The sequence below is a fragment of the Narcine bancroftii genome (assembly GCF_036971445.1).
Source record: "Narcine bancroftii isolate sNarBan1 chromosome 12 unlocalized genomic scaffold, sNarBan1.hap1 SUPER_12_unloc_2, whole genome shotgun sequence".
Taxonomy (NCBI): Eukaryota; Metazoa; Chordata; class Chondrichthyes; order Torpediniformes; family Narcinidae; genus Narcine; species Narcine bancroftii.
Window position 1 is genome coordinate 7,837,449 of NW_027211808.1, and position 13,498 is coordinate 7,850,946.

At 37.8% G+C, this 13,498-nt stretch overlaps 1 pseudogene; it reads right to left on the bottom strand.

Annotated features, from left to right (window-relative positions):
• Nucleotides 1–2,324: 2,324 nt before the first annotated feature.
• LOC138750145 (homeobox protein Hox-B8a-like) lies at nt 2,325–7,746 on the bottom strand (annotated as a pseudogene).
• Between the last annotated feature and the right edge of the window lie 5,752 nt (nt 7,747–13,498).

The following is a 13,498-nucleotide window of genomic DNA, read 5'->3' on the forward strand; positions in this document are numbered from 1 at the left end:
ATCATTGCACAACTGCTTGAGCTCTTGCTTGCTAAACAATCTAAACCACAGTGATCTAAACGACATCTTATATTATATCATCTTACAACCCTCCGCTATTGATGTAAGCTGAAACCTTAATGCCTCTAACAAAAATAACCTGTCGCATATTGTGAAGGTCTGAATTTGTAATTCCAAAACCGACGCATTATTGACGACCATCGTGCACAAAAGAAGAAAATATCACTATACCAATGACGTCTGTGCGTCATTTTGGCGATTCTGCCCATTCTCAATGCTCCAAAGATAAAAATTGCTTACGCATCGAACGACCCATGAGAAAAAATCAACAATCTCGAAAGCTCATTTAACATTACCAAGTAACAGAATTCGTCCCGAACACAATTAGAGATTTGACTACGCGCAGAATTTACATTGGATAATTGATGACGGGACATTTAAAACAGAAAAGCTTGCAGAAAACAAATCAGTCCCCGAGCCAAACGTCTTCAAGTTATATTAAAGAAACTTCTACAGCAGTGTCACACCACAATCTCCAAACATAGTCTTATTAGAAAAAAAGTGCAACAAATACGATCTGAAACCCACGTCAACAAATATCTAATTACTCCATGTTTTTAACCCCGCTGATGTTCTGCACACTGATTATTAAAGGAATCGATTGTAAAAATAGGTGCTAATATCTATCTTACCTTTGCAGCAGCATCTTAGATTTTGTTTCGATCTTTCCCTTCTCACGTTGGAACCTGCGCGATTTTTTTCTCTCTCACGCACAGCATTGTCCCAAACTGATAGTCTTCGGTTAATCTGTACCCGCAGATTGGTGGAGATTGATGGATTTGTTATGTACACGGGAATTCGGAATTCGAACCCCTATGAAAAATGTTATCATCCATTTCAGTGAGATTTGCGCCACTTCATCCATTGCTGAAATTTCTAACCGGCAGGCAAGTGGCAGATTGCAACAAAAAAGTCGTATTTACTTTGTATGTGTATATACGTGTATGTATGCGTGTATGCATACATATATGTATGTTTTCAGCTCCAAAAGTACCTACCAAAATTTGAAAAAAAAAAACCCGATAGAAGCCCTGAGGAGAACACAGAACCGACCCAAGGTACGGTGGCCAAAAGAATACTGCAATATACTCACATGGGAAATCATAAAAAGTTCATGTTCATGGTTGCTATCCACATGACCGGCAACGGCCAATCGAAGGACCGATGCACTCATAAAGTTCTATCACAAAGTTGTAAATTTTCATAAAACAACAAGGAATTTATTGCATTTCTTCATGACTACTAACAACCGGCCCCCTCGCCGCCATGTTTTGAACTGAAGCAGAATGACAAAAAACAAGATTGTTTCTTCTTAAATGTTTGATTTCAAAATGTTATGGTTTAAATGGATTGCCTCTTAATCCTGTCATCGTTTATGTATAACCTCAACCGCTGTGGCTCCGCGGAAAAAAAAAAGAACGCTACAGACATAAAATATTTTTTGAAAAGTCAAACTGTTTTCATCTTCTTCCTTCTGCGTTTCCGTTATTTGCGGAATTTGCGTAAAAGAAAAACACTGTGCAATTATTATTTGAGTTTTCGAACCAAGTTAGTTGAAGAACCTGGTTAGCGCATAGGATTTGCTTGGGTATATCTTAAACGCCAGTTTTCACATTAAATAAATTACTTTTTTTATTAAAGGCACTAATATTAAGGGCAAATCACAGTTCCTTTCGTATAATGAAATAGATTTACTTTGATCGATTTGGCGGAATTATGCATCCCAATTTACAAAAGACAAGAGCGAGGATGAATCGACCTGAACTGGCAAAAAGGGTGGATTTGCCCTTTCATTTTACTATACGCAGTGTGCCCAGAAACCAGATGAACATATCTAAATAACAAATAGTCATTTATTGATAGCAAAGCGGAAAATTAATGTTCAGAAAATGTCATAGTTTCTGTGCCCCAAAAATAATGCCAACTTTTTCATTCAATTGTATTTTTAATACAATGTTTTTAGTAACAGCGCCTTTACCGAGGACACGATAATGTTAGATGCGTAAATTAGATTTGTATATATTTTATGAAATGCATTATTTGAGAAATGTTAGAAATGTACTTTGATATATGATTCCAACCCTGACCCAATTTTCAATGAGCCCTTTTTTGTACCTTTCTTTAAAATTGCATCCTCCACAAACACTTCCGCTATGTACCAGTATTTCTGTTGTGGTTAATTGCTTATTTCAGTTTAAAAAGGAGATTTGGCTTCAGAAATGTAGTGCCCAAAATTCAGGTTTAACTAAACTAATGTCGTCTTTCCACATTTTAACTGACAAATATTTCTGATCATTTTCAGGTCTAAGTGCAAATGTTACGTAAAATGCAAACCTTGAAGCATTATAACGAAAATTTATCCTAATTTTATTTCACAGAACAGTTTACATCCTTCATGGGAAAGCGTGTAAACTCAACAAATATAAATGGTTCATTCTTAAATTAAAAAAGAATGTATAGAGGTAACCCTCAACACTTTCACTAGAACACGATTTTATATATTTAACTACAACATGAGTTTATCGAAACAGACACTGATAAACTGTACACGGGTTATGACTACACACAACTTTCCGAAAACATACCAAAAAGAAATTACATCGATACAGTAAAGTCACTGACAATATATTTTCCTTTAAATACACATGTATATTAATGTTAATTACAGTAACGGTCAATTCACCACCTCAGAAAGACTAATGCACATACTATATATATATAACTTGTACAATATAGACTCGGGTTATTCCCTCTATCTGTACAATACAAACTACAAGTCAAACAGTTACAGGTTTAGGTAGTATTCTGTTTCAGTATTAAAAAATGCGGACAAATTCCTCCATTTGTTGAAAAGTCATAGATTATGGCCTAAGATTTTATGTTTTTCTTCATTCTTCTTGTTTTCCCTCGTTTGCATCAGTTGGACTGGTGACTTTACTTTCTTTCTTCCATTTCATTCTCCTGTTTTGAAACCAGATCTTAATTTGTCTTTCCGTCAAGCAGAGAGCGTGTGCAATCTCGATGCGTCTTCGTCTGGTGAGGTAGCGGTTGAAGTGAAACTCTTTCTCCAACTCAAGTGTCTGATACCGGGTGTAAGTCTGGCGACCCCGCTTCCTGTCTGACGCTGGGAACACCAGCGAGCAGATGTATCGAAAAGAGAGAGCGAAACAGAGAGAGAGTGAGAGAAACAAAATCACTAACAAATCATTCACATCCCTTAAAAAATTAGCTTTACTCATCCGGTGCTCTACAATTGTTGCAAATTTCAACATTTTACCCCGAATTTCTAATTGGCCGGTACAAACAAATTGCAATCGGAAACTAAGAGTTCAATCAATTGTGTTGATGCATGAATGTCTGACTTGCTTCTTAACATTTACAATGTTTAACTGAGTAGAGGTCTGCACTGACAGTCCTGTATTCATAAAACGCGTCGACTTTAATTTTCAATTTCTATTAAGAATGAGTATTTATTTGGTTAGGTGGCTTTAATCTATTTGTGGATGGTCATTGTACTACATTCTCAGAGCTTTCTGGATTTAGTGAATTAATTTTATGTAAACTGAAACTGACGGTAGCTAGATAAGCTTCTGCAAAGCATTACGTTATGGTACACTTTGTTGGAAAGTAGCACTTACCTAAATTATTAACCCTTTGCTATTCACGGATATGCGGGAGAAAATAAATGCGGATGAGATACAGAAACTGCCCGGGATTGCCTGAATATTGAAGGTGTGGACGGTCCCGAAGAAAGAAACAACAGCCCCCACCTATCTTCGTCCCACTCTCGCCGTTTCCAAACATCACACACACACACACAGATAAGCGCACGCCCGTACACAGGTGCACGCGCCCCCTCACTTTTTCAGACACATACACATACACACACACTTTAAAGGTTGCACATGCACACATACGCACTGGTGCAGTATTTTCGGTAGGTGCGATCATCCTTGTTCTTTGCAATTACGTATTTCTTCTGTACCTGGATATATTTGGTTATTGGAATTTTTTGTTATCTTGTCACCCTTCCTTTCTCTGATGTATTTCTCGTCCTATCCACTCCCACATTCCCTCATCTCCTCAACCAAATCCACAGCACTCAACAGCACACTGTAAACCCAACAGCATGACTCGTAAACTCGAAAAAAAAGTTGAAGCGTGGCAGAATCGCAATTAATTTAAATTAAGGGAAAATAAAGAAAAAACGATATGAGTCTCGGGAGATATTAATCATTCGTTGTCTTTTTCTTATTCAGAAAGAACAAAGATTGTTCAAACAGCAGGAGATCAAAATTGTTTAATGTTTAAATACGTTTGTATACAAGGGGCCAAATATGAAGCATCCTAACTCTGATCTAAGATAACCGACCTTTTTTCAACAAGGATTTACTATATCAAACCAGCGACATAATTGCTTTTTTTTTGGGGGGGGGGGGATATCATTGAATTTTATACCCCTATTTAACGTCATGAATGAAAACAACACTCTCATGCAATAAAGTAATTGACGATTCTTCTTTCTACGAGGTTTCATTTTATGTGCTTTTCACATACCTGAACTCTTCATCCAAGGGTAGATCCGGAAGTTCTCCGACTGTGGATCTGCCTCTCTTTGCTCCGACTTGCTGCAACTCTGCTTGCAGGATTCCCCGGCGCCGCACATCATTGTTGAGATATTGCGATCGAATGAAGAGCAGTGCATGTTAAAGGAGTTGACGTTGAGGCCGTATGGAGACGTGTACATGGTCGGACTCTGATGGTGAAGGCTGTTGGCTGTGCTGTACAGAGCCGGCACAGAGGCTGCGTAAGAAGCCGACCCTGAGCCGTAGCCCGACCGCTGGGAGTTTGAGGCAAAGGCGCAAGAAGTTGGTTCGGAAAATACCCCCGTTGGAAAAACAGAAGTTCCGGCTGTATATTTCGAAAATAAAGCATTCGCATAATACAATGAACTCATAATTTGGCCGGTGATTTGTAGGCCGGGACGTTTCAGTGTCGGTTTTACGAGGTACGGTGATATATTACGGAATTTGAGTCCAGATTTACACCAAAAGAACCCCTTTTTCCTCTCGATGCACGTGATAGTTGCACGTGACACGACGGGCCAATGAGAATCGGGTCACCCATTGTTCCTTGGTTCATTTAAAAATAATTCCCGCATCCAAATAATAATGCAACTAACTTTAATCATAAAGCAGGGAGCAGCCGGGTTTAGTTTATAGGCTGGGCTAATCGATTATGTAGATAGAAATTAAATAAAATCGATTAGTTTTCTGCAGATTGGAATCAGATTACAGTGGAAAGAACATTTGCCAAAACAGCATATTTTTGGCTCGTTGATGTTCTTCTAAATCATGCCATAAGTTCCTATAATCGATATATATCTCAATATTGATCCCTGGTCAGAGGAGAGATCTGGGATCTATTTCCTAAGAGAAAAATTATGAATGATCAGAAATACACAAACAAATAAAAAGTGTGCCCACCCTACATGAGCTACAAATATTGCGGAGTGAACTGCAACTTATGCTTCTACAGAAGGAAGGTTTAGGAGAGAGGGAGGGAAGAGTGAAGAAAAAGAGGGATCGTGGGTGCAAACGATGAAGGAAAACAAACATTAATAGGACAGTAATAAAAAAGTCACAAAAACAAATCGAGTCAAGCGTATTGTTGATATTTTAATGTGCACTTTTCAACAACTATCCATCCACCCATCTGTTTATTTGTCTACTCTGACACAGCGCTCAAACAGTTAAGATTTCGTGAAACCTCTCATTCAAAGAAATTCATTTTTTAAAAGGTTAAAAAGTCAAGTCATTTCAAAACAATTGTTTTTTTTTGCTGGTAAAGTTTATTGTTCCTCTTTTCGCCGCTTTTCATTTTCAAACAATAGTCCGATTTGGTGTATAACAATAATGCATCACCGGTTCTACAACTCCCTGCCGCGCCTCCCCCATTAAATGCAATTCGCTTGTACAAATTTTTACACAATTAAAATCGAAGGATTATTTTCCATTCACTTCACTTAAAAAATAGATATTGCTTATGCACATGCCAACTTGAAGATAACAATTTTATAAATACACCAAAGCCGTAAACAATAACACAATCTAAATAGTTAAAGCTTCAATAGGCAGCTTCATGTTGTCGGGATATTTAAGTCACACGACTTAAATATACTACAATGGTATTTCAACAGACAAACTAACACATTGTTCTATGAACTTCACATTAAATACTTTTCAAGAACTCACCATAAATAGCTAGAATTACACAATGGCATTAATATGTCTGTAGAAAGTTGAAACGGTTCTTTTAGCCCACACCTTCATACATATCCTTACAATGTTTTGTATCATACAATAATCAGTAACAATTGTTCTTCTTCTCACACCCGCACTACTTAAAATGTGCCTACATGATCTTATCGTTGTCCCTTCTTATTATGTCAAATTATTGTTTAGCTAAATTCATTGTTTTCTTCGTCTTCTTTGTCCTTTTCCTTCGGACTTTCCTCTATTTCAGACTTACTGCTGGGAAACTTATCTTTGTTATTTTCATTTTTCCATTTCATTCTTCTGTTCTGGAACCAAATTTTGACCTGCCTCTCGGTTAGTCCCAGGGCAGGCGACACTTCGATCCGACGTTTGCGAGTCAGATAAGGAATGAACAAAAATTCTTTCTCAAGTTCTAGTGTCTGATAGCGACTGTATGTTTGTCTGCCCCTGCGCCGTCCTTCAGCTACCGAGTTACAGAGGAAGAGAGAGATAGGAGTAGACATTAAAAAAGAGAATTGGAGTGAGAAAAAGAGAGGGAGAAAGAAGGGAAGATGATCAGCTTCTGTAAGTGTTATACAGGGTCATTACAATAAGATTGAAACACCATTAAACGTTATGAAACATCTTGAAAATAAATAAGCCATAAAATGGCAATAAGGATACAAACAGCACATACTATACTTAAAAAAGTATGAAGTAATTTACAAGTGGTGGTTTAGAATCATAAAACACTAAAGCTACGGCCTTTTCTTTATTAGCTCAGGAAATTAACTTAATGGGTTTTAGTGTGTGTGTGTGTGTGTGTGTGTGTGCGTGCGCGCGCGTGTGTGTATGAGACAGTGAGAGACAGAGAGACAGAAGGACATAGAGAGAGAGAGAGAGAGAGAGAGAGAGAGAGAGAGAGAGACATTTCGTGTGTCAGAAACGTTACCCCTTATTCTTCCTTTATCCCCCTCTTTGTTCTTGCTTGCTCGTGACTTACCTTGCGGTTTCATCCACGGGAAAAGCTGCGTCGGAGATTAACTCTGTTCTGAATTCTCTGCTTCTTCTCCCAGGCTATTCGCCGTCGACTTGCAGTCTAGTTATTGGACCAGCTCGGCCTCTTGTTGGGCGGCGAAAATTGGCTGCCTTTGCAAGGCATTGAGCCGCAGAAACTGCCGGGATCCCCGTGACACGTCACCGCATGTGGATTCTGTTGATAAGTGGAGGTGAAGAGGGTGGCTGCGCCGTGGTGTTAAAAATCCTGGATCTGACTGGGATGTTGGAAGCTTCCCCCGCTGCCGGGTCCATACACCACCGTGGCTCTAGTGCTCATTTCCTGGCTGAACCCATAGTCATAGTAATTGGGACGCAGGGTTTCCCCACTTTTATACTTAGAAAATAGCGAATTCACAAAGTAGGAGCTCATCTGGAAAGGACTAGCTATTTCCTGCTAAACGGAAGCAACGTAGTGTTTGTTAAACAGGCAAACAAATAAGCCAATGTTTAAATTAAGCCTTCATCTTATTGATGACAAAACACAGTATCCGGTATTACATCTTCGTGGAGGTTCACTCATAAACAGTTTTTTGTAATATACTTCAGCTCAAATGAATTGTTTCATATTTTGCGTCTCTTTTCATGATAATTTGCATTTATTAGCTCAACCACGTCCTATTGGCTTTGCTTACTCCGTACGGACACTGCTCCGCGTGAAAGGGGAATGGAGAGAGAGAGAGAGAGAGAGAGAGAGAGAGAGAGAGAGAGGGAATGAGAGAAAGGTAGAGAGGGGGGAAATATGCGGATTAATTTATTCCACATGTTCATTACCGGGATTTCAGCCGCTTTACAACAAATGAAATACATACGCCACCAAAAGATTGATAAGGGGAAGTATCTCTGCTGTTGTGTAGTAGAGGATGGAGAGTCAAACATTAATTTCCCAACCATTTAATGAGAATATGCATCCCTTTTAAAAGTCAGAGTTACATCAACAAGGCATGGAAATAGAGTACCAAACCAAAAATCTAATTACCATCAATTTTGGACCAAATTCCTATATGTCCTAACAATTTATTGCAGAGTAGCGACATGTCCACCAGCATGCATTTGCAGATTGTTTGAGATTTAAAAAAATATATATATTTAATGTTAAATAAGGAATTTTGTAGTATTTAAGAATTTAATGATCTACAAAGCGCAGTGTGTGTGTATGTGTGTGTGTGTGTGTGTGTGTGTGTGTGTGTCTGTGTGTGTATGAGTATGTATGTGTGTGTGTGTGTGTGTGTGTGTGTGTGTGTGTGTGTGTGTGTCCCCTTCTGTCTGTCGGTCTGTATAAAACAGAATTATTTATGGCGAGTTGATATAACATTCTTAAACAGAGTGTTAACTCAAGGGAAAATGGGATAATTCACACACACACACACACACACACACACACACACACACACACACACACACACACACACACACACACACACACACACACACACACAAGGTCTTAAGGTAAAATAGATCCATAACAGTCCATGTATATTCGTCCACACGTCCTTGCATATATTTCTGCTTGCTTCTCTGAACTGTTTTCTGGGACTACACTTGCAGGGGGAAAGTCGGAAATCTTTGCTTCTGAGATGGAAACGAAAACAATCTTAATGACAAGGATATTCTTAGCCATCATTTGATATTGAACCCTAAAAGCACTATTAATTAAATATGGTGAACCCTATGTTAATTTTAAGTTTTATGATGTATTCGTGATGATTGGTTGGGAATTATTGCCAGACTCTAATTAACATAAGAGCCAGTAGATCAATGCAGAATCGTTTCCCAATACAACAAACCCAATTCTTTTGTTCTGTGGACAAGTTAACACTAAGTTTCATCAAACATCCACGGAACTGGCAAAACATAATAAATATAACCATATATTTAAATCATTACAAACATCGTATTATGCATTGACATTCGAATGATCCATGTGCAGACGTAAATCAGACCTAAATCAACAATCTTTTCGATCTCATCACAGTTTAGATGCTATTTGAACTTAAGGTGCAAATAAAACTTTTAATTGTTAATGTCATTGCATCAATCCAATGTCCATGATATTTTTTATATCTATTGATGTATTTCGACTGATCACTCTATTATCTGCCCACGAATGGTTTTAGCCAGATTATCTTTTTTTGACGAAATTTAAATACATTATTTTTCTAAAAGAACCTCCCAGTGTTTCAGTTCTAGTCTGTATAGGGGGCACTGCAAATGACGATGACCGGTATATACCGGTGCCAGAAAAGTAACACGTCCAAACGTTATTGTGTGCTGCTCTATGGGATTTTTAGATATCATATTTTTTAACGTAATCTCATGAGCTATAGAATATGGTCAATTGATCCATTAAGGTGTTCAAATGTATTCAATAAATGTAGAAGGTGAAATATTTCATAAGGGGATTCGATTCTGGACATATTCACAATTTTAAAAATTATTTACTTTAAAATTTGGTTTAATTAACTTTCAGGGAAAGTTATATCACTGTAGAAATGAATAAATTGCATTGCACCGTCAATCATTAAATAGCTTCCATTCAAGCTGCTTCATTAGCTTAAATTAAAATAATTTAGCAGCACTTCACCCACTCCGCAAAATTACAGTACAACTTTCTGAATAACATCATATTGACCACTTAATATTTAATGCCTTTTACTATTTTTGTGCATTATATTTTGTTCATTTTTGTCACAACTTATGTAAAATGTTAGTAAATGTCACGGAACAAATTATTCAATTTGAAATGATAAATGAGTGTTAAAAATATAATACTGAAGCATCATAGACGATCATCGTAATCAATAAAGCCGCGAAATTAGTGCAAAAGTTACCTGGCTTTAAACTCGATTCTCTTGCTGATACCCATTACGGACTTCTCAATTTCTTGTGGTTTTAATGTTAATCTCTCTATGAGCAAGGCACATTGTTTTATGCTTCTACTATATCGGAACGTGATCACAATTTCACAACGTATGTTTGGCTGCGTACGTAGAAATGCCGCTAATTTGAAATAAAAGGGAATCTGTAAACTCTGGCTTATAAAAAGACACACACATGCAGAAAAGCGTGCGAGTGCGCTCTCGCCCGCGCACACACATACACTCTCTCTCTCTCTCTCTCTCTCTCTCTCACACACACACACACACACACACACACACACACACACACACACACACACACACACGCACACACACACACACACACACACACACACACACACAAACGTGTACACGTGATGTTTCTAGTGCCTATCATACACTTAGGAAAATTATTTTCAAATCAATTCAGGAGTTAAATCCACACACAAATTGTTTGAAATTCACTCACCACTCTGTTGCAGAACTTTTAGCAAGTAGTTTCTATTGTAGGTGGGTGTTGAGGCTTCGTTTAATTTTCTACTGATATGCAACTATACGAAATATCCCAAATAAAACTCAATTTATGGCGTATCTGTGCGCGTGTGCCTCCTAATGGGATAAATGTTTATAATTTAGTGGATGATTAACATCATACTGGAGTTTAATCTGAAATTACAGAATGTGCTCATCATTATACGAAAGAGAAAACATCTTCGAAATGGGCTTATCTGAAATTCAAGATCGCATGCTTAATGTACCTGGTAGAAAGAAGCGCAAAGATAAATTTTCGGTCACAGATACTTACACCACACACCTTGAGCACGCAGAAAACGAACATATGATACGAAATATGAATTAATAGTTGCCTGTGGTTGTCGGAAAAAAACCATAAAAATGGAAAAGAATCCAACTCGGCTCCTTCGTAAAACATTCTCCGATTTTTTTTTGGCTCAAATTGGCCACCGGATGCCTGTGACCAATATACACAGCCTGGGAAATGTCAAAGACAAAAACAGGTAAAGGAATAAAATGGGGTCAGAAAAGGGTAAATAACGGCCACAGCAGGAGTAAAAATTTTCCTTCCTCTTGGGAGAAGGTCCCTGTGCTGATGATGTAGTCAGTCCTGTTTTGTCTAAAATCGACTTCAAACTATTGATCCCAATGCCTTTTGTCATAAACAAAACAAGACTGCAGTTTGGCTAAAATATGAATCTGGTTGCTCAAAATGAGACTGAAATTGTCAGCCTGTTATTTCATGTAAAAGATAAAAAAGAAATCTGTTAGGCTTGGAAAGAATGAATCAGAAACTGGAAGAGATTCCCAAGCAGCTATCTTTCAGGGATATGACTTGTTGAATTGAAGACGGGCACCCAAATAATAATTAATACGCGTAATAGGGCTGAAAGTGCTTTTTGAAGGTAAGCATCCAACTATGATTTAAAACTATCATTTAAAATGTGCCCTTCAAGCAAGTTATTTTTCCTTTGCACGAATCGTTTTATAAAAGGCGGCTGTAAAGATCACAGTCTAGTTGTACAAACAATATTACGAAAACCTCAGGTTTCATAAATTTCCCAAATGTTTCAAGTCTCACGATTTCACCACAATGAATCTCATTTCATTTATTGTCTTACGCTTTTGGCTCTCCCTGTCGAAAATAGCCGTATTTATCACTCTTTAACTTCTCAAGACTTGCTAAAGCATTTGAAAATAAAAAAAAGCATAAAGCATTCCACGGATGTTACTTTCATAAGCAACATGTCGGCACAATTAAGGCAAATACCTGATTAGAGCCTCATTTTAAAAAGTGCATTTCTGACATTTTATTCTTGTTTTTGCGCAACGGGACTGAGCCAGAAAAGAAAGGTGATATTTTCCGAAATGTACACTTATTAAGTGCATAAACGCTACTAAATCCCTTATTACTGGACAAACGCGTGGCGAATCGCCATGATTTGTGTTTGGTGGAACATTGCTGCCACCTACTGAGGACTGAGATAATTATTCTGGACTTGTGAAATAACATTGGCAAATATGCGCCATGGAATAAAAGCAACACGAGGTAAAGAAATCATTCGCTTCAAATCGCATCGAAGAAACATAATCGGTTCCATAATCTTGCACAGAAGTGGACGATGCCAACGAACCATATCCGTATAAAGTATTGGAGCCCATTGCTCTCAACATAAATTCCTAAAGACCAGTAAAGGAGAGCAAGGGGGGGGGGGGGGGGGAAAGGGGGGGGGGAAGAGAGAAAGAACGATTTCAGAACTGAATTCTCTCCATCCATAAGAGTGAAGAATTGGGCATTTTACTTTGGAATAATCTTGGGCGAAGGCTATAAACAGATCTAACGATTCTGCGCCAGACGTCTCGCTAGAATCTGTGTAGCTTTTTATTGCAGTAATTCCTGCCAACCTGAAAAGGTTAGGAAGTAGAACAAAAGAGGGCGTCGCTAGCTTTAGGGTCTAAAAGCCGGATCTTCCTTTAAAATAAAATTCCTATATCTTTACTTTGAGATATAATGTCAACATTTTTATCACTTGCCACCTCCAATTATGAGTTTAATTTAATGGGTTCTGAAAATGTTTCCTTTGCTGTGTTTGTTTTACAGGCGTAAATTTCAGAAATTTATACCCTATAAACGTTTACAGCGGTCATATTATTTTATTGCAGCACACACTCTGTTTCCTACAATGACAGACAACTTCCCAACTCCTCCTCTTTCAGCACCACCGTGCATTTCTGTGTATTAATGTGCCTGTGTCTCCCGTGTTAGAAAAAATATTGAAATAACTGATATATTAGTCGTAATATACGACATGCCTGCTCCTGTAATTATTTTTATCTCGCCTTTTCAAGCGGCCGCATAACCACTTTCCCTAATATGAAGGTATTATAAAACAGAATATCATAGATTCAATTTTCAATATGCTCTAGACACATCCAAGATCTTTCCAATGAAACATTCTGAAGGTTTAAGGAGGCGAACCGTCTTCCCTCCCGTTTAATTACAGGATGTTTCGTTATCAACAGCAGGGTTTTGCTCGTATTATCAAACAGAAATATCACCCATCCTGAATACATAATGGAATTAATCATTTCCTTCATCATATTCAAATCTATATTACATTCTCGGAGACTTTTACATGTTATTGTTTAAACTTCCTTTGAGAAGCTCGTATTATTTTCTTCGTTGAATGCATCTATTAGCATATCCTTATTGAATGTTTGCCTGCACATCCGCGTGGTAAATTTTACAGAGCG